Consider the following 24,922-nt stretch of genomic DNA (forward strand, 5'->3'; position numbering starts at 1 on the left):
TAATCAGAACTGTGATTTCATAGTTTTTTTTAATTGAGGCTAAACTAGGTTTTTATTTTTTAAAAAAGGCTTAAATAGGCATTTTGCTTTTTTAAAATTTTTTTTAATTTGAAGAAAATATTAAATGAAGGATACTACAGTTAGTACCTAAGTAGATAGATACCCATATAAATGGTAGGTGGAAAACATTGACCCCTTTTATGAACAATTAGTTCACAGCTAGTTTTCTACCAAGTACTATCCTATAAAACAAAGTCTTTATGATCCTTTCCTGTGTGACAATCTGTAATGATAACTTTGGATTGGTCATTCATTGCATTATAGTAAATTCTTTACAGAATATTTTATCCTGTTGCAAAGTAATGGTTAACCTCTGAGACTTGTTTCTTTACTTCCCTTACAACAATGTATTTATTATTTGCTTCCTCCTTCATAGTAGGAGAAGCTCCATAGAGTTCAGTATGTGTTTGCAAAATGAATGCAAAACAGTGATTATTTTTCTTGGTGATTTAAATGAGATCTAACTACAGAAAGGTCTGAGATAAAAATTCAAAGCAGTTTTTCCCTGAAAAAATAAGGTACTCAATTACATGAAGTTGGCTAAAAGGAATATTGTAAGGGCTCTATTAAATACAAAATGTGTGCTCCATTTGGATTTCAAAGTCACTGTTGGTCATAAAATATACTTTATTACATGTGTTTATATATTTTGCATTTGGCTGCATGAGAAACCTCAGGCTTAAAGGTTTTCTTTTCTTGGCTTTTTATCTTTTAACTATGTTTTTCCCTTTGTGGTTTACTTGTATATGGCTTATGTTGAAAGCCTAAGATTTGTGCTTTGAGAAAGTTTTTGTTTATTTGTTTTATCTGTTGGTTTTATCAGAGAAACAACTGTCAGAAAATAGTGTGGATTTTGGAATCCAAATGATATGGTTTAGAATACTTATCCTCCACTTACTTTTCCAGTGACTTTTAAACAAACTGCCTGACCAAGCCTCAGTTATACCAACTGAAAATGAGCCTAATAATCTTTACGTCATGGAGTTACAATCAAGATTAATGTGAAATACTAAAAAAGTTTAGTGCAGCATAGGGACAGAGTAAATAGATAATAACTATTGGTTTTTAGATAGTAACTATTAGTTTTATTTTCAGCAATCAACAATGACTCCATAAATCATGGTCATGTAAGCCTCATATTCAAAGCCTCACTATACTGGGCAGCCTTCTTTCCTTGAACTTCTCGTACAGAGCCCACCTACTCTTGCTCCATATAGACCATTCTGGATTTTGCTGTTCACCTACTATATTTTCAAGCCATGTCTTCTGCCTTCCCTCAAGGCCAGTCATCCTTGTCAGTCCTATGTGTCATTTGCCCTGATTTCATTCTTTACTGCTGTTTTATCTGGACTTTCAGTTGATAACACACAATTTAGCAATTGTTTTTCTCCCTCTACTTCTTCTATTCAAATTTTAATTTCTACAAACTGTAAGTATTTATGGATAAAGAAGACTATCCTATGTTTTCCCCATATTACAATTGTTTGGCTTAATGCCAAAAACAAACAAAAAGACATTGAAGCAGATCCATGGAGAAAAGGGTAAAGTACCATCCACCATTGTACTTTACTGATTGCAGTCACTAGGAAGTAGTCAAAGTCTAAAGTCAAAGAGATACCTAGCACTGCAATGGAGAAAAGAAGAGGAAATACACTAAATCTCTGGTGTCAGAAGACCTGGATTCAAATTTTATTACTCAGTTGCATGACCTTGGATAAGTCACTTAACGTTAGATGTAAAATTAGAGGGCTAGAGAGAGTTGGGAAACAAGCCAAACAATTAATAAAAAATTAAAATAGACTTGGACTCTGAAGCTTAATCCTGGCTCTGGAACTAATTGTGTTTGTGTTCTTGATCAAGTCATGCATCTCTTATTTGCTCATCTTTAAATGGAGGGTGATGAAATCCATCTCACGAAGTTATTAGGATTAAATTAGAAAATGTGTATATATAATGCCTGGTATATTGTGGTTCCATACTAAATTTTGTGTTTGTTTGTTTATTTATTTATTTATTTAAGATCTACCTATCCGTTTGAGATAGAAAAAGAGAGTGCAAGAGCTGGGAGGGCGAGGGAGAGAAGCAGACTCCCATTGAGTGCCAAGACAGATGCAGGGCTTGATCTTACCACCCTGAGATCATGACCTGAGCTATAATCAAGAGTGGGACACTTAACAGACTGAGCTACCCAGGTGCCCCTGTTGTGTTTATTTTTAAATAAACATCAATGGATCTACATTGACTTAATTATAAAATGAGGGACTTGAGTTAGAGGAGCACCAAAATCTCTGAGTTTTGACATTCTGCACCCTTTACCCTGGGGAGAAGTTAATGTGTAAAGGATGGATATTGTTACTTTTCAGCTCATCAGAGGATTATGAGGATAACTTAACCTAAAAAAAACAGTTGCAATAAAAAATGGATACATCTAAATTACATAAGTCACTAATAAAATATATTTTCTTATTCACATTATGGCTTTACCTTTATATTCCTATCAGTGGTCATTTGGATGGTCATCACCATGGATTTTGACATTTCATTTGACATTGACAGAATGACATTTTGACATTTCATTCTGCACAGTAAGAACTTTTGCATATTGTACTCTTAGGATGATCAAGTACCTCAGTTAATAAAGCAAAGTTGAACCTGTCAAGTTGACAGGTAATTCACTGGCATATATATTTTTTAATATACTTGTCAAGTTTAACTTCTCCTTAATATTATACATGATTAAACAAGTTCCAAGAGAATGTAACATTGATTGACTCTATTTTTCAGTGAAGGACTCTGCCTATTGCAGAGAAAAATGTAATTTGTTGACTCTGTGTGTGTGTGTGTGTGTGTGTCTTTTACTTGAGGGCCTTTAGTCTCTAAAATAAACACAAAATCAGTTTTCTTTTCCTTCATCTTCACAGATTTCCTATACACACAATCCTTGAATATTGTTTCAGTCTGGCAAGTTTCTGAATAAGGATTTACAGTGCCTTGTTTATCTGGCCTGCAACCGTGTAGGCAAACGTTACAAGGCCCAAGTAGTACTAATCTGAATCTTCTAGTAAAAGAAGCTGCTATCTGTCAGGCAGGTTGGAAAGTTTGAAAGTATTACAGTAATAAGAGGTTTCCTGGGAAGGTCCTATTTACCAGAGATCAAATGTGGAGGTCTCAAATGATACATTAGAATCCACTGACAAATCTTAAAACTGGGCCTTATATATCTTTGAAGGGTTACTGTTGCTGTGCCCCATTCTTTCTTTTCTGGTTTGCCAGAATTCTAAGATGGCTCTACCCTCCTTGCTTCCTGGGGAATCTCACCATCTAGGCAAATGAAAATTTCTTTGCTTACCAGAAAGTTATGGATCTTGATCTCTTGGATCCAGGGGACTGACAGGAGGATTCATGAGGTCCAATTTCATGGGTATATAGTATACTGTAGTATCTACCAGAATGATGGGCCTACAAGGAATCAACAAGCACTTACATTTAGGGTCCTGTTTTTATTTTTTCTTAAGTTGTTCTTTTAAGCATTTCATTCATAACACCTCTAAGGGAAATTGAAATTTTAAATAGATAAGACAAAGTGGAAAAATTGAATTTGGTTGATCATTTTTGTGATTAAGCATACGTAACTTTAAATTTTCATATTTGTTCTAAGTAAATAGTTGGACAACTTAAGAATTATATTTGATACCATAGTTGAAATTGTTAACAGAAATGTAAAGGAATATAATAAATACATACTTTTTCCTCAAGCCTTTGAAAAAACATGAGGGATTATTGAAAGGTACTCTTTTTTTTTTTTTTTTTTTTTTTTGGCTTGAATTCTGGTTGTAGTTCTTTGCTCGAATTATTTCTCTGAATACTAAATCTGTTTTATGACACTTTACTTGGGTTTTATTTTATTTTTATTTTATTTTATTTTTATTCTTACTAAGATTTTATTTATTTATTTGACAGAGATCACAAGTAGGCAGAGAGGCAGGGAAGCAGGCTCCCTGCTGAGCGGAGAGCCCAATGCTGGGCTCGATCCCAGGACTCTGAGATCATGACCTGAGGTGAAGGCAGAGGCTTAACCCACTGAGCCACACAGGTGCCCCTTAAATACTGATTTTAAAAGATGACTCCTGAACAGTGGTATTCAGACAATTTTAACCATGTAATCGTTTCTTCAAACAGAATATTTCATGGAAGTTCAGTATCTATAGTGGATCCCCTCTGTTCAAAATGGGATGAAGAAAGGAAAGCAGAGGTGCATGTACACACACGGGCATGCATACACATATACGTAAATCTCCCATGGTTCCAAGGACTACAGTTTGAAAATCACCGATGTTTTACTAACTTTTTGTTAGAATGACTGACAGCCCCAATTCATATTATTCTGAAGCAGACTTTGAACAATAATTATTTTAAATAAAAAACACAAATTTCAGGAAGAAGATCCCTGAAAGGTTGGCAGCAGCAGCATTATTCTTTAATTTCTTCATAAAAACAGAGCAACTAGGAAATCAGAATCAAAATCTATATATAGCAGCTATGTCAAAACCAGGTACCCCCTCTAGCCCCCAGATATTAGCTGGTAAGGACCAATTACCAACTACTACAAGGTTCAGATGGGTCCAGTAACTGTGTGGGAGGGAGCAGAGGAAAAGAAACAGCGTAGCTGATAGCCCTGAGAATAGGAAATCCCTCCAATTGTCAGCAGCTACTCACTGGCAAGCACATTAAGCCAATCAGAGTAGATGCTGAGATTAGATGGGTGTTTTTGCAAGATCTAATTCATAGGTGAATACAAGGGGACCGAGAAGCAATTCAGCGTGATGGTGCTGGATCATTCTGGTTCTTATATACTCTTGAAACAAGCAAACCAAAGCTCCCTTCCAAAGCAAATCTCAAAGAGAAAAGCTACTTGAAGTAGAATCCAAATTGAGCAGTACAGGACAATAGGGGAGGAGGGGAGGAAAAAGTCCAGATAAAAACCAGGTGATGGCACAATGACACAATAAGATATCACTTTAACACCTGTCAGAACACTTAGTATCAAAAAAGGTAAGAAATAATCAGTGTTGGCAAGGATGTAGAGAAAAGGGAATCCTTGTGCACTGGCAATGAGAATGTAAATTGGTGTAGCCACTGTGGAAAGCAGTATGGAGGTTCCTTGGAAATTTAAAATAGAAATACCATACAATCCAGCAATTCTACTACTGGGTGTTTACCCAAAGAAAATGAAAACACTAATTTGATAAGATACATGCATAAATTAATAAGCACATACTGTATTTATTATAGCATTATTTACAGTAGCCAAAATATGGAAGCAATCCAAGTGTCCATTAGTTGATGAATGAATAAAAAAAGATGTGAGATATGTATATGGATATACATCTATATAGAAAAGTAGATACATACAATATTCCATTTTATATCTATAGTAGAGATTATATATATATATGGGATTATTATGTTAAGGGAAATAAGTCAGAGAAAAACAAATACCATATGACTTCAGTTATATGTGGAATCTAAAAAACAAAACAAACCAAAAAGCAGAAACAGGACCATAAATACAGAGAACAATTTGATGATCACCAGAGGGAGTGGGTTGGGGAAACAGCAAAATGGATGAAGGAGAATGGAAGGTACAGGCTTCTAGTTATGGAATGAATAAGTCATGGGAATGAAGGTAAAACACAAGGAACATAGTCAATGGTATTACAATAGTGTTGTATGGTGACGGATGGTAGCTACACTTGTGAGCATAACATAATGTATAGAGTTGTGAACACTATGTTGTACACCTGAAACTAATATTGTGTGTCAACTATATCCAATAAAATAAATAAATATATATATATATATATATATATATATATAGAAAGCTCTTAAAAATGATAAACCATAAAAATGCTTTCAATTCTTTTTGTAAGAAGGTTCAGTATAAATTAAAAAAGTAAATTAATAAATAAGTAAACTGATAAATAGGGCACCTGAGATGGCTCAGTCAGTTAAGCATCTGCCTTACCGCTCAGGTCATGATCTCAGAGTCCTGGGATTGAGCCCCTCGTGGGGCTCTGTGCTCATTAGACAGCCTGCTTTTCCCTTTCCTTCTGCAGCTCACCCTGCTTGAGTTCATTTACCCCCCCCTTCCCATCAAATAAATAAATAAAATCTTTTTTAAAAAGATAAATAAAGCAGGTGATGACAACAGAGGCAATCCCACAAAGTAGGTCATTTTTTTAAAAATCACTTTGTGAAAACAAGAGAAGAGAAAATTCTAAAATCATGAAGTTGGAAAAACTATCTTGGGCTATTCTTTTCAAAGTACAGGAAAACTCATTTCATTAAAAAAAGAAAAAGGAAAAAAAAGAAAATTAAGCAAAGTTTTTTAAGGGAAAAAATAAAGAACAAAATAATGTCCCAACAATGAAAACATGCCCCCAAAAGTCTACAAAATAGATGGAAACTACAAACTATTATTTTAAAACAAAGTGAAAAAAATGTTTAATGCTATAGGATAGGAAAGAAAACATAAATTGGAATTTGAAAAGATTGAAAAATTAGTTGATTGAAGAAAAATCCATGAAGTACTATATTTAAGATACTCAAGGATGGAAAACATGAGCAACTGATTTTCTATCCAGCCAAACTTACTTCCAGTGTGACTACCATAGATAAATGGTTATGGATATTCCAAGAATTGAAGTGTTGTTCTCTTGAGCTCTTGCTGAAGAAAATGAGTTTCAGACAAAAGCCCTTCCCCCACCCCCCCAAAAAACAAAATGAAACTGGAGAGATTTCAGAGTAAGAGCTAGTGAAATTCTGTTTCCTGGCACTAGGTAGTGGTCCATATGACTCAGTTCTATCCGCTGAGGTGGGGTGGCAGAAATACAAAGTACTTCCGGGCACCATGTACATTCTCTTCGCTTATTGGCCTGCTGGGTGCAAAGGGTCTTGCACAGTGTTTCTTGACACCAGTAGAAATCATATTATTTTTCTTTCAGGTACCTCAAAATAATATCTATGCCTCACTGCTTCAAGATTACAATAATTACTGGATTCACCAGTTCAGATTAAGTTTTATCATTGAATCTAATAAGGAAGCACATTTGTAACACCAAATTTTTAAATACTTTGACAGTCATACTTTAATATAGTGTTTCCTTTGTAATACTATGCATTTTATATGATACATTTAAAAACATTATCCTGAGAAGAGGTTCATATGCTTCACCCAACTGCCAAATGAGTCATGGAACAAAAAAGAGGTTAAGAACTTCTGATTTAAATGGAAAGAGATGGGGTCTCTAAATTAGTAAGAACAGAGTGCCTTTTCCCCACTCTGTCAACACACATTGAAAATGGCTTGAGTAAGAAATAAACTTTTGTTATAGTTAAATGAAAATTATATTTAAGAAAGGAAATTTTAAAAACATAATGGAGGTAAGATCTTCCTTGATTTCATTTAAATACTTTTGTAGAAAGAACTTTAGCTTTTCTCAATATTTTAGTAGCTTCCTGTTATTCAAAATCAATTTACATGGTCTTTATTGATTATCTCCAGGAGTCAAAAGAAGCACCAACCTGTCTCAGTTTTTGTGGTTGGGCAGACGAGGCCAGACTGAACATTTCTGTTACATGCCTGAACCACACAGTGAGTCTGTTTTTTTCTTTACAATGTAAGTCTGGTTCGAAGTGCTTTTGACTGTGTGGATATCAGACAGAAGTAAGTCCATTTCTGTACATTTTAGTATGTTTTTATAGTCTTCTATCACCAAAAAACCCCAAAAAGACAAAAAAAAAAAAACCCTCATGAGATTACAACCTAATTGTAATTACGGACTTTATTATTGAAGGGCACTTTAGAGGTTATCTACTCTACCATCCTCATCTTTAGAAGAGTAAACTGAGAACCAGAAAAGTTTCAGTTTGTACATGGTCAGATTTACCCATAGTCATACAACCAAGGTGGCAGTCTGGGCACAAACTGTGCTGTTTCCACACATGTGATGCTAACATTGTGCTAAACCTCAGTCTTCTATCTTCCTTCTCTCCTTCCTGTCCTGGTAGAAATTTCAATGCTCTGTCTATGATTTCATCCTCCCTCTTGCCTAATACTTTGTATTCATCCCCTCTTGAGTCCTCTTCAAGCCACATTCCTTTCTGTCCCTTTCCATCCAGACTTTGGGAGAGAGAAACACATTGTCTCTCTTTTAATCTCTTTTATTGTGCATTCTTCCTTAATCCACAATACACAATGCCAGACATTTCACTTAAACTGCTCTTCTCAAAGTCAGGAAGTCAGTTTTCACTAAAACTGATGGACCAAGGAGGGCACGGATTGCATGGAGCACTGGGTGTGGTGCAAAAAACAATGAATACTGTTATGCTGAAAAGAAATTTAAAAAAAAAAAAAAGAACTATACCCACAAAAAAAAAAAAATATATATATATATATATATATATATATGAAATAAAATTGAATTGAACAACAAAAAACAAAAAAAAACCTGAGGGGCCATTCTCAATGTTATTTTCTCTACCATTCTGCAGTATGTTACACTGTTGACTTCTTTTTTTTCCCTTCAAGTGCTTTCCTCACTCTTAGCCTCTGTAATGTCATGCTCTCCTGACTTCCCTCATTTGGTTCCTCGTGTTAGGCCATACTTTTAAATGTCCGTTGAGTGTTTCTCGTAAGAACACCCTCCTAATATCTCCCCATTTTCACTGCTAGCTTTCTCATAACTTGATCTACTCCTGGGGTTTGGAATACCCACTGTGTGCTGTTTTTCTCACAAATCTAGTCTTGCAACAGTTCTTTCACCTAAATTTCACACTTGGCTGGGCATTGGCACCTGGACATCCTGTAGCCCCTTCAGATTCAGCATGTTCCTTTTGTGTCTTGGCTCCAGAATTAAGACTTCTTTCCAGGACACTGTCATTACCACCATCATCTTCTCCCTTGAGTACTGTAAAGCCTCCTGACTGGTCTCATGTCCCCAGTCTCCCCTTTCTTGCTGCTGTCAGAGAGGTCTATCTAAAACAAAAATATGTTCATGTTCACTTCTCTTTCTAAAACCTATTCTTTATTCCATTCCCTTCAGGGTAAGTCCAGTGGAGCACTGCATAAAAGTGCTTTCTTGGTCTGACTCTGCTTACCTTTCCTGCCTCACCCTTTCTCACACACCATACAGCACCTAGGTTTCTAAGAAACTTCCTCTTGTCTTTTGCCTCCTGCAGTTTGCCTATGCTCTTCCCCTACCTGCCTTTCTCTCCCTGCCTTTCCTTCCACTTCCCGTACTTTTGGATGACTTCTTTGAATATCTCAGATCTCATCTCTCAAAAGCTGGTTGAGGGGCCTTTTCTCTCTGCTTTCATAGGTGCTCCGTACTTACTCCTATTACAGACAGCATTCATCATTGTACATTGTAATTGTCCCTGAACTTGTCTGTCTTCTCCCTTTATTTGTAAGACTCGAGAATAGCAGCTGTGTCTTACCACCATGCCCCCAGAATCTAGCATCTGCAGTTTCTTTTAATGGATTAATTAATATACCCTTGGTTATAATAAAGACATTTTGTTTTCTTCACTGAAGTGAAACTAAACCTCAGCTACAACTAGCCTTTGGGAGCCACAGCATATCCCTACCTTATAGGTGAGACTTAAGTCCTCTGAAAAACTAAATAATTATATAAGCTCTCTTGGACCTTTGAAATAAATAGAATAGTCCTTTTGCAGTCTAGTGAGTTGTAATAAGGGAACACAAGTTTTCCAAAGTGTTAATGTTTGAGAAGAGCCTTAACTTCAATAATTCTGTGAAAATTCTAGGAAAATTTTCCAAGTTCTCTTTTTTTTTCCTTTAGAACCTGGGAAAAGATTTTCTTTCTTTCTTAAGGCTCTGTGTTAATTCTTTTCTTTACTTCATGAATCTGGTTCAGTGACTTTGAATTAATTATAATGAATAAATGAGAAAAAAAAGGATCAAATGACCTTCATTATACAAACACATCTGTACTTAGATGTTGCCTAAGAACAGGTGGCTAAACCTCAGAAGACCCACAAATTTATCTGGTGGGCAAATTGTGAATACAAAATATTATCTTACTATTTTTTGTTTTCTAGATATAATGCCTAAAATTCCAATTAACAGTTGTTAATCAACCTACCACTGAGATAAATAGCTTTTAAATCTACCTTTGTTACTTATATGCAGAGTAACATAACATTTTAATGTTCGTGAATGCTGGCCATGAGTTGAAAGACGTAATACACTTAAAAACCTCTCTAACACAATCCAGTGTATGTATTCTTTAGGTGTTCTCTTTCACCTTCTTGGTGACCACCCATTTCTTAGATTGAACCTGGATTCTCTCCTCAGTGTCCTTTTCTCGGTTTGGTCCCTTTCTGGTCCACATCAGCCTCTGGTTTCTTCCCATAAGATTCCTTCTTAGGAGTAACCCTGTGATGATTATCTTTGTTTCCTGGCCTTTACATTATCAGGGGTAGGTATACTTTTATCTACTCATCATGGCTTTGCTCAGAGAACTGATGTTTTTTAAGCCCTCTTGATAACTCTTGCAGTATCAGAAAGGTCAATCAAACCTAACAAGATCTCGTCTAGATTTTTCTGTTCTTGGTATGCTTCTAGTTTCACTGTTTCTACTCCCTGAGAGTAAGCATTCTCAGAGGTTCCGTCTCTAAAACCATTTTTCTAAGTGAAGTCCTTTAACAACATTGTTAGGAAGAGTAATAACCCATTTTCTTTTCAGTTATCCCTAAATGTATTTCTCTCGGTCTCTGTTTGTGACTCCATTATTAATATGTAGCATAGTTAAATTGAACAAAATGAATTTCTTAAAATTCTAATCAATAAATCAAAACTTAAATCAGCTAGGGTTTATGTTGGAGCAGGAACCTGCCAAGATATGAGTTTGAGCTTTTTCAAGAGTTTATTTTCAAAGCATGATTAACTATGAAAGGAAAACAGATCTCAATTGTTTTGTGCTGGGTTTTTCAGTTAAACATACAACTTTCTTTGAAATCCATGTGAGCCAAGTTTACAAACATAGTAGCAGGTCTTTAATATTTTCCTGGCATTGAGACTGTTCTGGTAAAAGGAAGATTTATATATGTTTCTTCTAAGAGAAATATGCTTATATGTGATAATATCATAACTACCAAAACATAAACCCTTCTCCTCAACTGCTGCTTACCTTAATTGCCATATGAAGCCACGGAGTTGGTGAGCTGAGCATCAGAGGTGAACCTGTGAATACTCTTAATGTGTTTACAGCAAATTGAGTCTTTTTAAACAAGGATGAGTTGATTTGTCATTTGCCATCTAAGTGAGAGTCTGAATTTAAAATTAGAGGATCACTTTCTCTGTGGTGATTTTTTGGGCTTTCAAAATGAACTACGGCCAATCCAAGCAGAAGCATGGAATAGCCAAGGATTCCCATTCACTATATGAGTTATCACCTGTTTTATAGTATTTGAAGTTCAGGTGCTTCTTCCTTCCCTTTCCTTATTGTTTTTGGCATTCCCCAAATAACCCAGCAAACGGATTTTCTTTTTAAAGTAGATTTTTGTTCCTTTCCCAACATATTTTTATCAATATTGGTTTGCTTTTCTGTCTGCTACCTGGTGGGATTATTTTACCTGTCTCTGAGGTTCTTTTTTGTTGCTGTTGTTTTGAAATTTAAGAAATCGTGTTGTGTTTTGGCAATTCAGATATTTTCTTAATACTGATTGTGCTTCTATGAGCAAAGACATCAGATATATTTCTTTTTTTTTTTTAAAGATTTTATTTATTTATTTGACAGAGAGAGATCACAAGTAGACAGAGAGGCAGGCAGAGAGGGAGGGAAGTAGGCTCCCTGCCAAGCAGAGAGCCCGATGCGGGACTCGATCCCAGGACCCTGAGATCATGACCTGAGCCGAAGGCAGCGGCTTAACCCACTGAGCCACCCAGGTGCCCCCAGATATATTTCTTATACTTGATACTATACAATTTATGAAATTGGCAGTAGAAAACCACTTAAAGATATTGACCCATAATTTAAATTTAATGAATCTAGATAATTTGATTTTTCATTTCTACTATCCTCAGTGTTTAATAAACTATTTTTATTATTATACATCCATGTATACTATAAAAACTGCTACCTACATCATACATAAAGTTATAGAAATAATTAAACTGGAATGTTCTGACATTAACTGATAAGTTTCAGAGCTTATTATTTCCAGTTGTGTTGATTTAACTTTGGAAGTTTGTGTGTTAAATTCCTTATTTCTTTTACTAAAAACATTTTCTGTCTTTAAGATTCAGCTGAAGAGGTGTAATCTTTACCAAAATTGTCATTTACAAAATTACACTGTGAATATTTAGCATGCTCTGGTCCTAAACAGTATAATTGTGTTTGCAGTGGATAAATTGTTAACCTAAAATAGAAAGAACTCTTACATGGATTAGGATAGTTTTTCTTGCTATTTTGCAAATCCTTAGCCAGCTATGAACATACAACTAAATAAGATTACAGTTCACAGAGAAAAGAGTCTATCATGTGCTAACATATTTTTAGGAGCTTTTATGTGATTGTTTTTGGAGTGGGAAAATACAACTTAATAGAAGTAGATAAATTTCATAAAGTAATACCTAAATGTTCTACATATGTGTTTTAGGTTTTATTTTGTTTTTAAAAATAATTTGGAATCATTGCCTTTACCAAACCTTTTTTGCTCCCCATTAGTTCTCACCATCAAACTGTGTGTTTACTTTTTTATTTGCTTAGTGTTATCTTCTCTTCATTAGGATATGAATTCCATGAACATAAAGAGTTTGGTTTTGTTTGATGCTAAATCTGCATTACCTATGTGACAGACACACAGAAGGAGCTTAGAATGTATTTGTTGAATACATGAATAAATAAGTAAATTGACTTCATTTATATCACTTTTCCTTTTTATTTAACATTTTAAGCATTTCTTTATGTTATTAAAGAAGAAAACACCATTTTTAAGAAGAAGTCATGGTATGCTAAAGCAATTAAATGTAAATCAAATCTGGTAGAGATGTTTTAGTTACTGGATGGCAGGGCGGGCAAAGGGAGAAGAAGAGAGACTCCACAAGCCGACTCCCTCATGAGCACAGAGCCAGAAGTGGGCTCCATCCCAGGCCCCTGAGATCATTACCTGACCCAAAACCAAGAGTTGGCTGCTCAACCAACTGTGCCACCCGGGTGCCCCTGCTTTTATACATATTAAAGAATATATTCTATCTAAAGAAAATTGGATTTTTATACTCACTGGGACTTGAACTGGAATAGGACAAGAAAATTCAATTCTGTCAGCTTTTAAAAATATAATAGTAAATTCTAAATGTATTCTGTTACATTTTAGTGGTCTCAGACCTAGTTTTTACTCCTACTCTCTTATCTTTCTTTTATCTCCCACTTCCTTGTTTCTCCTTTTTCTTTTCTTCCTTCAGAGTAAATGAGGGGCTAAATGGTCAAATGTGCAGGTATGCTGGAGTAACTAACTTTTGCTCAGTCAATCCCACTTCTTTCTCAGGTCTCTCAAACAATCCCATCCTTATCAGTTTACATTCTGTACTTATCTCCTTTATAACTTCATGGACAGACATTTGATGGGCAGTTATAACGTGGAAAGTTTGGGACTACGATATTAAAAAGTAGCTTTACTGCCTATTAGTAGTTATATTGGAGCTGTGGTGCTGTCAGCAATGCATTCTCCACCGCTTGCTTACCGGAAGTTACAGGAATGAACATCTGGACAGTTTGGAATGTGACAGAGCCTTCAGAACTGATCAGTCACCACGGATCAAATCTTAACTATTTCGGGGCGGGGGTGGGGGGTGTTGTATCATTTCTCTTGAATTCAATTGACATAATTTGCTTCAAACAAAATCCTGAATGACACAGCCTATCCATAGTCTTTGGAAAAGGGGGAGATGGGTTTTAGAAGGTATTTTGGGTTCCTAAAATGTCATGGTCTCATTCACTGGAAAGTAGCCATTGGCATTTCAGCTAACTTTTCTTTTACTGGATATCTATTTTCATTGAGCTTAGTAATGTGAATAAATAACTAATATACCATGGAAGGGTTGGGGGTCTGGGGAGCAAAGGATCAAGCAAACTGAATTGGTACACTCAAACGAGTACAGAACAGATCTAGTTGAAATATCCCCACCCTCACATCTCCCTATGCTTCTCCTCCCCAAAAAGCAAGTAATTTTAATGTTGATATTTTACTGATATTTTTGGTCAGTACTATCCTATTACCAGTATGACTAATAGAATTAGAATGTAGCTAATGTAAAGAATTTGGCAATATTTTGGGAAAACTTCCATGTAGAGAGATGAGTAAACATATACTTAAATTTAAAACTTAAACTTATTGGGGCACCTGGGTGGCTCAGTGGGTTAAGCCTCTCCTTCGGCTCAGGTCATGATTTCAGGTCCTGGGATCGAGCCAACATCAGGCTCTCTGCTCAGTGGGGAGGCTGCTTCCCCACCTCTCTCTGCCTGCTGCTCTGCCTACTTGAGATATCTCTCTCTCTGTCAAATAAGTGAATAAAATCTTTTAAAAAATTAAATAAAAATAAAACAAACATACTGTACAAGATGAACATTTGTACGTATAGAATTTTTTTAAGGAAATTCAAGAAAGACATTGCTTTTGTTGTTTTCAGTGTCAGTTCTTAAAATAACTTTTTTTTTTTTTTTTAACAGTATGGAACTCTTCACGAATTTGTATGTTATCCTTGTGAAGGGGCCATGCTAATCTCTGTATAGTTCCAATTTTAGTATATGTGATGCCAGAGTGAGCACAAATAAACTTTTTTATTTTGGAATAACTTTAGATTTACAGAAAAGTTGCAAAGATAGTACCAAGTATTTCCATAACACAGTTTCTCTACTTAATTTTTTATTTTATTACAAGCGTAGGTTAAAGATACTGTAGGTTTGATTCCAGACCACTGTAGTAAAGCAAATATAATAGAGTGAGTCAAATTAATTTTTTAATTTCCTAGTGCATATACAAGTAGTGTTTATATGATGCTATATTTTATTAAGTGTGCAATAACATTATGTCTAAAAAAAAGCAATGTATATACCTTAATTAAAAGATATTTTGTTGCTTAAAAAGTACTAACCATCATCTGACCTTTGAGGGAGTTGATCTTTTTGTTGGTGAAGGGTCTTTTCCTGTTGTTGATGCCTGCTGACTAATGGGTGGTGATTATCGAAGGTTGGGGTGGCTGTGGCAGTTTCTTCAAATAAGACAGCAATGCAGTTTGCTGCATCTCTGGACTCTTCCTTTACCGAACACTTTCTCTCTAGCCCACAATGCCATTTGATAGCATTTTGCCCACAGTAGAACTTCTTTCAAAATTGGAGTCAAGGGGCGCCTGGGTGGCTCAGTGGGTTAAGCCGCTGCCTTCGGCTCAGGTCATGATCTCGGAGTCCTGGGATCGAGCCCCGCATCGGGCTCTCTGTTCTCTCGGGGAGCCTGCTTCCTCCTCTCTCTGCCTGCCTCTCTGCCTGCTTGTGATCTCTCTGTCAAATTAAAAAAAAAAAAAAAAATCTTTAAAAAAAAAATAAATAAATAAACATTCTTTTAAAAAAACAAAAAAACAAAAAAAAACAAAATTGGAGTCAGTCCTCTCAAACCCTGCCACTGCTTTATCACCTCGGTTTATGTGATATTCTAAATCCTTTGTTGTCATTTCAACAGTCTTCCCAGCATGTTCACCAGCAGTAGAGTCATCTCAAGAAACCACTTTCTTTGCTTATCTGGAAGAAATAACTCCTCATCTGTTGAAAGTTTTATCATGAGATTACAGCAATTCAGTCCCATCTTCAGGCTCCACTTCTAATTCTAGTTCTCTTGATATTTCCACCACATCTGTAGTGACTTTCCCCACTAAAGTCTTGAATCCCTCAAAGTCATCTGTGAGGGTTGGCTTATTCATGTTGATATTTTGACCTCTTCCCATGAGTCATGAGTGTTCTTAATGACACCTAGAATTGCGAATTCTTTCTAGGTTTTCAATTTACTTTGCCTAGATCCATCAGAGGAATCATTATCTATGGCAGCTATAACCTTACAAAATGTATTTCTTAAATAATAAGACTTGAAAGTCAAAATGACTCCTGATTCATGGGCTACAGAATGGATGTTGTGTTAACAGGACTGAAAACAACATTAATCTTACTAGAAATCTCCATCAGCGCTCTTAGGTGACCAGGTGCATTGTCGATGAGCAATAATATCCTGAAAGGAATCATTGTTTTCTGAATAGTAGGTCTCAACAGTGGAACTTGAAATATTCCATAAAACATGTTGTAAATAGATGAGCTGTCATCTAGGCTTTGTTGTTCCATTTATACAACACAAGCAGAGGAGATTTAACATAATGTGTAAGAGCCCTAGGATCCTCGGAATGGTCAGTGATTATTGGCTTCAGCTTAAAAAGTTAGCCTATAACAAGAGAGCCAGCCTATCCTTCAAATCTTTGAAGCCAAGCCATTGACTTTTTCTCTCCAGCTATGTAAGTCCTACATGGATTTCTTTCCAGTATAAGGCTGTTTCGTCTACACTGAAAATCTGTTGTTTAATGTAGCCATCTTCATCAATTATCTAGATCTTCTGAATCACTTGCTGCAGCTTCTACAGGATCACGTGCTGCTTTACTTTGTTAACAGAAGGCTGTGGCTGGTTTGATCCTCTGTCTGGACCATAAAACTTTCTCCATAGCAGCAATAAGGCTGTTTTGCTTTGTCATCATTCCTGTGTTCACTGGACCAGCACTTTTAATTTTCTTTAAGAACTTTTCCTTTGCAGTCACAACTTGGCTAACTATTTTCTGTAAGAGGCCTAGCTTTCAGCCTATCCCAGCTTTTGACATGCCTTCCTCATTAAACTTCATAATATCTAGCTTTTAATTTAAAGTGAGAGATATGCAACTCTTCCCTTTATGTGAACACATAGAAGCCATTGTAGGGTTATTAATTGGCCTAATTTTATCACTCTTGTGTCTCAGGGAATAGGCAGGCCCACAGAGAGGGGGAGAGGGAATGGCCAATCAGTAGACCAGTCAGAACACAGTTTTTATCAATTAAGTTTGTTGTCTCTTATGGGTGGGGTCATGGTACCCCAAAACAATTAAAATAATAATATCAGAGACCACTGTAACTATAACAAATATAATAATAATGAGAAAGTTTGAAATGTTGGGAGAATTACCAAATTGTGACTCAGACATGAAGTGAGCTCATACTGTTGGAAAAATGGGGCTGACAAACTTGTGAGGCAGAGTTGCCACAAACCTTAAATTTGTAAAAAATGCAGTATCTGCAAAGTGCTATAAAGCAAAGTATAATAAAATGAGGTATGCCTGTATTTTTATAAAAAAGAAAGGAACATAAAAAGGCACAACTACTAAACAATATGTATCCTGGGTGGAATCCTGGAACAGAAAAAGGACATTAGATAAAAACCAAGGAAATCTCAATAAACCATGGACAATAATAATAATAATGTATCAGTATTGACTCATTACTTGTGACAAATGTACCATGCTATGTAAAATGTTAATAATAGAGGAAACTGGCTATAGGGTATATAGGGACTATGTACTCTTTACCTTTGCAATGTTTCTATAAATTTAAAACTTTTAAAATTAAAAAGATTAAAATAAAATATAATTCCATCCTTCCCCTCCCCCCAAAAAGTTAGTCATATATTTATTCAGTATCTATTCTGCCCTCAATACGTTTTGGTCACTCTTAAAAGTGTCAATTCTTTGTGAATTCACATTGAATCAAAAAATGTTCTCTGGGTATCTGCTGGGTTCCAGACACCATTGCAGCTGACAAGGATGCAAAGATGAGTAAGACATAGTACCTGCCCCCAAGGGACCTCTCTGCTGAAGGCCAAGAACAACATAGCCTGCCTAGGTTAGTGCTGTCACGGAGGCAGAAGTCATAGCTTATGGAAAACCAGGGGTAGGGATCATTTATTTTGCTGGGGCTGGAGTGAAACCAAGTGTTAGAAAACAGCTAACTCTGAGAAAAATACAATAGACTGAATACCAGAGGAAATTTAAACAAGTATCTGACAATTTGAGAGTGCTGACAAGGTTGTAGTGACATTCAGAGGAAACTGGAGTAATGAGAACTCTTTCCAGTGGTGACTAATTACAAGTAGAACTGTGAAATTTTTAGTCCCAATAGGAAACAAGTTAAGTATAAGCCAACAGTTTTCTTATGTCAAAAATTGATGTGGTACAAGAAAATATTAAGAATATAACCTACAAGAAAAAAAAAATAATATTCTTGTTCTCCCAAATGAGAAGCTGTTCTATACCAAAATAGCAAATCCAATTATGTTCTCACTTGTCACCCCTTTACCTCTTATGTACAGAGTCATCTGTAAGTTAGACCAAAAATTAGAGAAGATTCGGAGAACCAAAAAAAGCATAGAAATGAAAACTAAAGTCATTTTAAAAGCCACAAAATTGCTTCATATAGAAGAAAGGTTTCTATCTCCCTAATTCCCAGTAATAGAAATGTTATTAGGAGAAGGGCACTGACAATAATGGTTTTTTGAACAGAGGGAAAGGAAAAGACCTTAAATTTAGCAAAATATAATTAAGTGCAGAAAAACTTCCCAATTTGAAGAATTACAGATACATGTTCTAAAGTCAGTAGTAGGAGGAAACTGCCCTCCTTGATTTAAGGAGATGCCCTGCCCTTTGCTGGAGGTCTCTTAACAGAGATAATTGTTTCCAGCTATTCAGATAAAGACGGTCGTCTTTGGTTTAAAAATCGTATTAGATATTAACAATTATTAGCAAGTATATAAAATAGCAGCAACAGTTTAGTGATCTTAACACATAAATATGACAGCTACATTGGATTTCGGTTCCCAAAGGAAAATGAAATCCATCAAAAGCAAAGAAGAATCCCAGCTGGCATAAGCACTTGACAGATCGAAAGAAGGTAGGGATTTCCTGTAATCTGTTCTATTCTCAATCTTTTGTTTCAGCTTTAACATTTCTATCCCTTTGAATGCTATTCCAGCCAGTCCACCTGTATCCAATGTATAATAGCTTTTTATAAGTAGTAGCAGTTTTTTCTATTTGTAGACAATAAGAGTGCCCATCTTTAGAAGTAATTGTTTTTCTTTAGAATCAGACTACTCTTACTTTTTTCGTTTGAATTGATTACTGGGTACTTTCAGAGCTTTGCTTTTCATATACTACATATATTGTAGTCACACTATGTCCTTAGCATTTGTTTCAATTTGTAAAGAATACAATTAGCCTTTTTAATGCTGTAGTCACAATTAAACCTCCCCTAATGGTTAGGAATTGGTCTTTCCAAGGATGAGGAGGTGTTTTTAATTATTCATTCTTCGGTTTGTTTCTTACAGCAGCCTCAGCTGTGCATTATTATTCAAAGGTTAATGCAAGCTGAGAAGTGGGTAAATTAAATCTGCTTGGCCTCCAACAGCCCTGTGTATTAGCAGACACTAAGATGGGGATGGGCAGTATAAGGTATTTCCACCACTGTAGCACTGCCAAAAGCAAAAACCACTAAATCCCTCAAAGATACCCTACATTGACAGGAATTATTACGGATACTACAAATGGGTTGTTCTTAAATAGAAGATCTTCAATAAAATCTGTGTTTGTTTTGCTTAAAAAGAGAGAAGGCAATGGCTGAAATCAGAAAGGTTATAATAGCTTCTGTAGAAAATTGATGTAGCAGGGTGCCTGGGTGGCTCATTCAGTTAAGCGGCTGCCTTCAGGTGGGGTCATGATCCCAGGGTCCTGGGATCAAGCCCAACATTGGGCTCCCTGCTCGACAGAGAGCCTGCTTCTCCCTCTCCCTCTGCCTGCTGCTCTGCCTATTTCTGCTCTCTCTCTCGTCAAGTGGATAAATAAAGTGTTTTTTTTTTTAAATGATGTAGATACCATGACTAATGAACTTTATATAATATTAAATCACTAAGTTGAGTGCGGGAAGTCACTTCTATAAATGTTTTACAAGAGCAGACTGCAGAAATCTCATGAAAACAAGGATATAATGGACTGTTCCTAGACAACTAGGCAAAATGAAAGTGCTGTCATAGCTACACCTGTGCGATTATTGTGAGAAACAGAATGTTTCTAGAGCCTTTCATTTGCTTCCCTTTTAAAAACATATATTCTTTAGAGCTATAGAATCAGGAATTTTGTAGATTCTTAAGGATGCCTCAGAAATGTTGGCACAAAGGATGTGGGAAGTAGGGGACATACCTCAATAGATTTAATGAATACACCAGAAGCCAAGAAGTAACTTCTTAGTCTTCTGTTGGGTTACTCATTCTCTCATCTCTACTGAGATGTTTTGTGGGGCTGATCTCTTAAAAACTCTCCTCCAGGGGTGCCTGGGTGGCTCAGTTGGTTGAGCAACTGCCTTCGGCTCAGGTCATGATCCCGGACTTCCAGGATCGAGTCCTGTATCGGGCTCCCAGCTCCTTGGGGAGTCTGCTTCTCCCTCTGACCTTCTCTCTCATGCTCTCTCTCACTCATCAAATAAATAAACAAAATCTTTAAAAAAAAAAAAAAAAAAACTCTCCTCCAGTTGGGGCAGCACTTCTGCCAAGAACCCAGAGAGCTCAGTCAAGTACCTTCCATTCCTTCACTGGAGCAAACAAGCTAGATATACCTATGCTGCCTGCCCTGTTCTTATTTCCTTTGACCAAAACCCGGTGTATCTTCTGACCTCTGATGATGTACTAAAGGGGAAAAGGATAGGAGATGAACTCTATGCATGTCACTGAAAATCTGGATTTTTTTTTAACACAAGGCCTGACATGAAAGCCACTATAAGGTATTTGGAAACCCAGGTTTATGTATTAAATAGGGGTTTAAGGAGGAAAAAATGGAGTGATCTCATTTTAGAATAATAATCCCATCTTGCATAATTGTGGTGAAGGTTAAAGACCATGATGCATATGAAAGTGGTCTGTGAACTCTATAAACCTATCTAGAGATTAAATATTGTTAAATACTAACTAAATATTATATAAATATTAACTAAGCTGCTAAGTGTTTACATGATATCTGGATTTACATAACTCAGATCTGCTTTTTATTCATACTTGTCTGTAATTTTGGCCAATTTTAATCTCTTAAACAGAAGTGTGAAGCTAATGCTAGCACCAGTTAGTTTATCATCAGTACTGCCTTGTCTTCCGTCTCTCCCACTTCCAGTCTACACTGAGCCTTGATGTCAGAGCATTGTGTGGGAAAGAAGAGAAGCTTCTGAATGAGACAGTTCTAGGTTTGAAATTTAGTTCAACCACTTACCATGTAACCTTTGTCAAGCCATTGAACTTCTTTGAGCCTTAGTTTCATATAGCAATAATTTTGCAAGATGGCAATAACTTGAAGAAATATATGTTAATAGTAATAGTTAACCATTTTTAAAATGCTTTTTGCCAGGCACTGTACTTAACACTTTATGGATATCTAATTCTTATGACAGCCCCACAATGTAAATAAAGTTTCCTTTTCCAGATAAGAAAACTGAGGCTCAGAGAAGTACAAAAAGTACTCAGCATCACATCTGACATGTAGAAGATGACCAGTAAATCATATCACATGGATTTCATTGTGTGATCCCTACTTAGAACCTTCCTTCAATGCCTTTCAACCTTTAATGTACATACTAGTTATCTGGAGATCTTCTCAAAAATGTAGATCCTTTGCCTGCCACTCCCCCAACTTGTGTGCACATTCTCTCTCTCTCTTTCTCTCCCTCTCTCTCTCAAATAAATAAATAAAATCTTTTTTTTTTAATGTAAATTCTGATTCTATAGGATTGCATAATGCTGTTGCTCTCTAGACCGCACCTTGAGGTCCTCAGTGACTCTGATTAGTGGTTCTCAATCCTAGGTGCTTATTAATTTCTGATCGAATTAGTCTGGGATGGGACCCAGGTGTTTCGGTTTTGTTTCTGTTTAAGTTCCGGAAGCAGTTCAAACTTTTCTTTTAAAACACTGGACTCCCTTTATTCATGAAATCATGTGCTGAATATATACATATGCGTGTGTGTGTGTGTGTGTGTATAAATAAAGTGGAATTTTTCTAGTTGAAACTCAGGGAGGGAGCAGAAAGATTAATGATCCCAAAACACCTCACTGGAGCCCTGCAGCTCCTAGAAGGAACAAATTTGAGAACTATAGGTCTCCAGAATATATTTCCAATTCCTGTCATGGCATTTGAAGCCCTATATTATCTAACCTCAGTCAGCTGGCATCTTTGCTGTTCTCCCAAAAAAGAAAATCACTTTCCTCCACTCTGCATTTTTTCATGCGGTGCCTTTGACCTGTTGCCACATCTTCCCGTACCATGTTGAAATCTACTTTATATTTCCAACCCAGTTTAATTGCCATCTTTTTTATGAAGCCTTTCCCTAGAGAAGGTGCAGTTCATGTCAGAACCACCTGTGGGATGTGTTCAAACCATATGCTTACTCGGAGTAAATCTGATGTTTCTTCTTCTCAGGTCACTGCTGAAATGAGACCTGCTAGTGCTTTCATGTAAGAACACCTACCGGGCACCTGGGTGGCTCAGTGGGTTAAGCCGCTGCCTTCGGCTCAGGTCATGATCTCAGGGTCCTGGGATCGAGTCCCGCATCGGGCTCTCTGCTCAGCAGGGAGCCTGCTTCCCTCTTTCTCTCTCTCTGCCTGCCTCTCTGTCTACTTGTGATCTCTCTCTGTCAAATAAATAAATAAAAATCTTAAAAAAAAAAAAACACCTACCCACCAGGAAATGAAATCATTCTTTTTACAGGGCTCCCGTAGCATCCTAATTAAGAATACCATGGAGCACATTATCTTGCCTTCTCCAGTGTTGCCCAGATATGAAGCCCCTTAGGGATCAGGGCTGATCATAGCACAGTGCTCTGCACATAATAAGCAATGAGGAAAAGGTGGAGAACTCTTGATAGTAAGTCTCCGCACCCAATAGCCAGCATTTTGGTCTTGGTGGAGATCTTGATCTCCTGAAGTAATCATAGGGAAATTTTGAATTAAGTCCGCTAAATGCCAACTTTTATTGACAGTGTCTTTTAATGTGGGATTATTATTTACAGTAGGGTCTATTTTTAGCACCTAGCACTTTCCTCTACAGGGCTGACATTTAGCTTTTCTTCTCCTGAACATGGGGGGGGGGGGTCTCTATTTTGTTATTTGTTTTTGTTGAAGTGGTGGTGTGTCTCTATCATAGAGATGAGAGCATAGATTTTAAAGCCACTATTATATAGCATCTGAGAATTTGGACTTGGTGCAATCTCAGATGTTGTTATAGGATGGAATAGGTGAAACTGAAGTTATTCTTTACTGAATTATTAACCAAGAAAGATGGGACTCAGCAGTTACTTGTCACTTTCTTTCATGAGCTCTGTATTGAGTAGGGAGAAGCATGGGGGACAGAGAGAGACATTAGCATACAAGGTGTCATACAGCAGGTACAGAAGAGGGAAGTCAGACCCCCTAAAGAGAAACCCTTCTTATTTCCATGTCTTGGGTCGAGGAGTAAACGATGAGTTGAGCTTCAGGACCCTGATTCAGCCCTGCTAGTTTCTCACTTACCTGAAAATATTAAGAGCATAAATTGTATAACCCTTTACTATGGGCCAAGCACTGTTCTCAGCTGTTTATATATATTAATTCATTTATTACTCACATCAACTCTATGAGGGAGCCATTTTTCAAAAGCAAAGTAACAGTAGAAAACTAAATAACTTGCTTTAATTCACTCTGTTAGTGGCAGAGCCAGGATTCAGACCCCTGGCTGTCTTGATCTGAAGCCCGCTGTCTTTACTATTAAGCTATACTAATAGACTAGTGTTTTACTAAAGATGTTTATTATTTTTCAACAAACATTTATTGTGTATCTTCGTGTGAAGTTTACTTTTGCCATTGGCCTTCTAGTTGACCCGATGGAAGAGAACCATGATGGTGGGTCTTGGAGCCAGATAGCAATGTCAGGAATAAAAAGGAAGATACAGGATATCACAGCCAACATTTTGGGGAATAAATTAGCCATATGAAGAAATTATTGTTTACCATTTTTCTCTCCAAAAACAAAAGATGTTCTCAGCCAAAGGAAAGTGTATTGAGTATATTGGGGGTATTTTATCTACTTGGAAAACAAACTGACTTGGTAATAACTCTACACAAATAAACTGATAAAACGTAACTATCCTGTCTAAGAATAGTTAGCTCCTGCTAAGATCTGCCCCCTGGTAGCTTTCAAATGGCTTTTTACTTTGATACAGTATTATAAATGTTAGAAAACAATAAAGCTGCTTTTGGAATGATACCAGGGAAATTTACATTCTGTCCTCTGTGAGTAGTAACATTTTTGAGAACTAAAAGATTTTGGGAAGGATTTGGCTTCCTCAGAACTCTGTAGGGCAACAGTGACTTGCACTCTGTCAAAAGCTTATTTAACCTGCAGATAAGATTAATAGACATGTTTAAGTTCTACAGCCTTCCTAACACATGTATGAGGGAAATTTTTAAATAATAAAGAAACATTACCTGCTACACTGGATAGCTCACATGCCAAAATTGTTCTTACATCACAGATAAGAGAGGCTAGTTCTGTAAGTCCTGAGTACCTTCTACTTTTCATCTCTTACACAGAATAGAGAAAAGGCACAAGCATCAGGGTGGGAGGTGGGCAACAAAAGTAGTATTGCAAGAGGTTGTAACGATAAGGAAATGGAGAGAGTAGCATAAGATCAGTATTTCAGTTTGAAAAGCTTAAAAAAAA

General features: G+C 36.4%; 1 protein-coding gene and 1 non-coding gene across 3 annotated transcripts in view; one reads left to right on the forward strand and one right to left on the reverse strand.

Annotated features, from left to right (window-relative positions):
• Window positions 1-24,922, forward strand: part of UBE2E2 (ubiquitin conjugating enzyme E2 E2) — a 369,362-nt gene that overhangs the window by 250,673 nt on the left and 93,767 nt on the right. The window lies entirely within an intron of this gene.
• On the reverse strand, window positions 14,809-14,912 carry LOC125089742 (U6 spliceosomal RNA). Its single transcript, XR_007124046.1, has one exon. It is a non-coding gene; the product is annotated as a U6 spliceosomal RNA (small nuclear RNA).

Source organism: Lutra lutra, chromosome 1, assembly GCF_902655055.1.
Source record: "Lutra lutra chromosome 1, mLutLut1.2, whole genome shotgun sequence".
Taxonomy (NCBI): domain Eukaryota; kingdom Metazoa; phylum Chordata; class Mammalia; order Carnivora; family Mustelidae; genus Lutra; species Lutra lutra.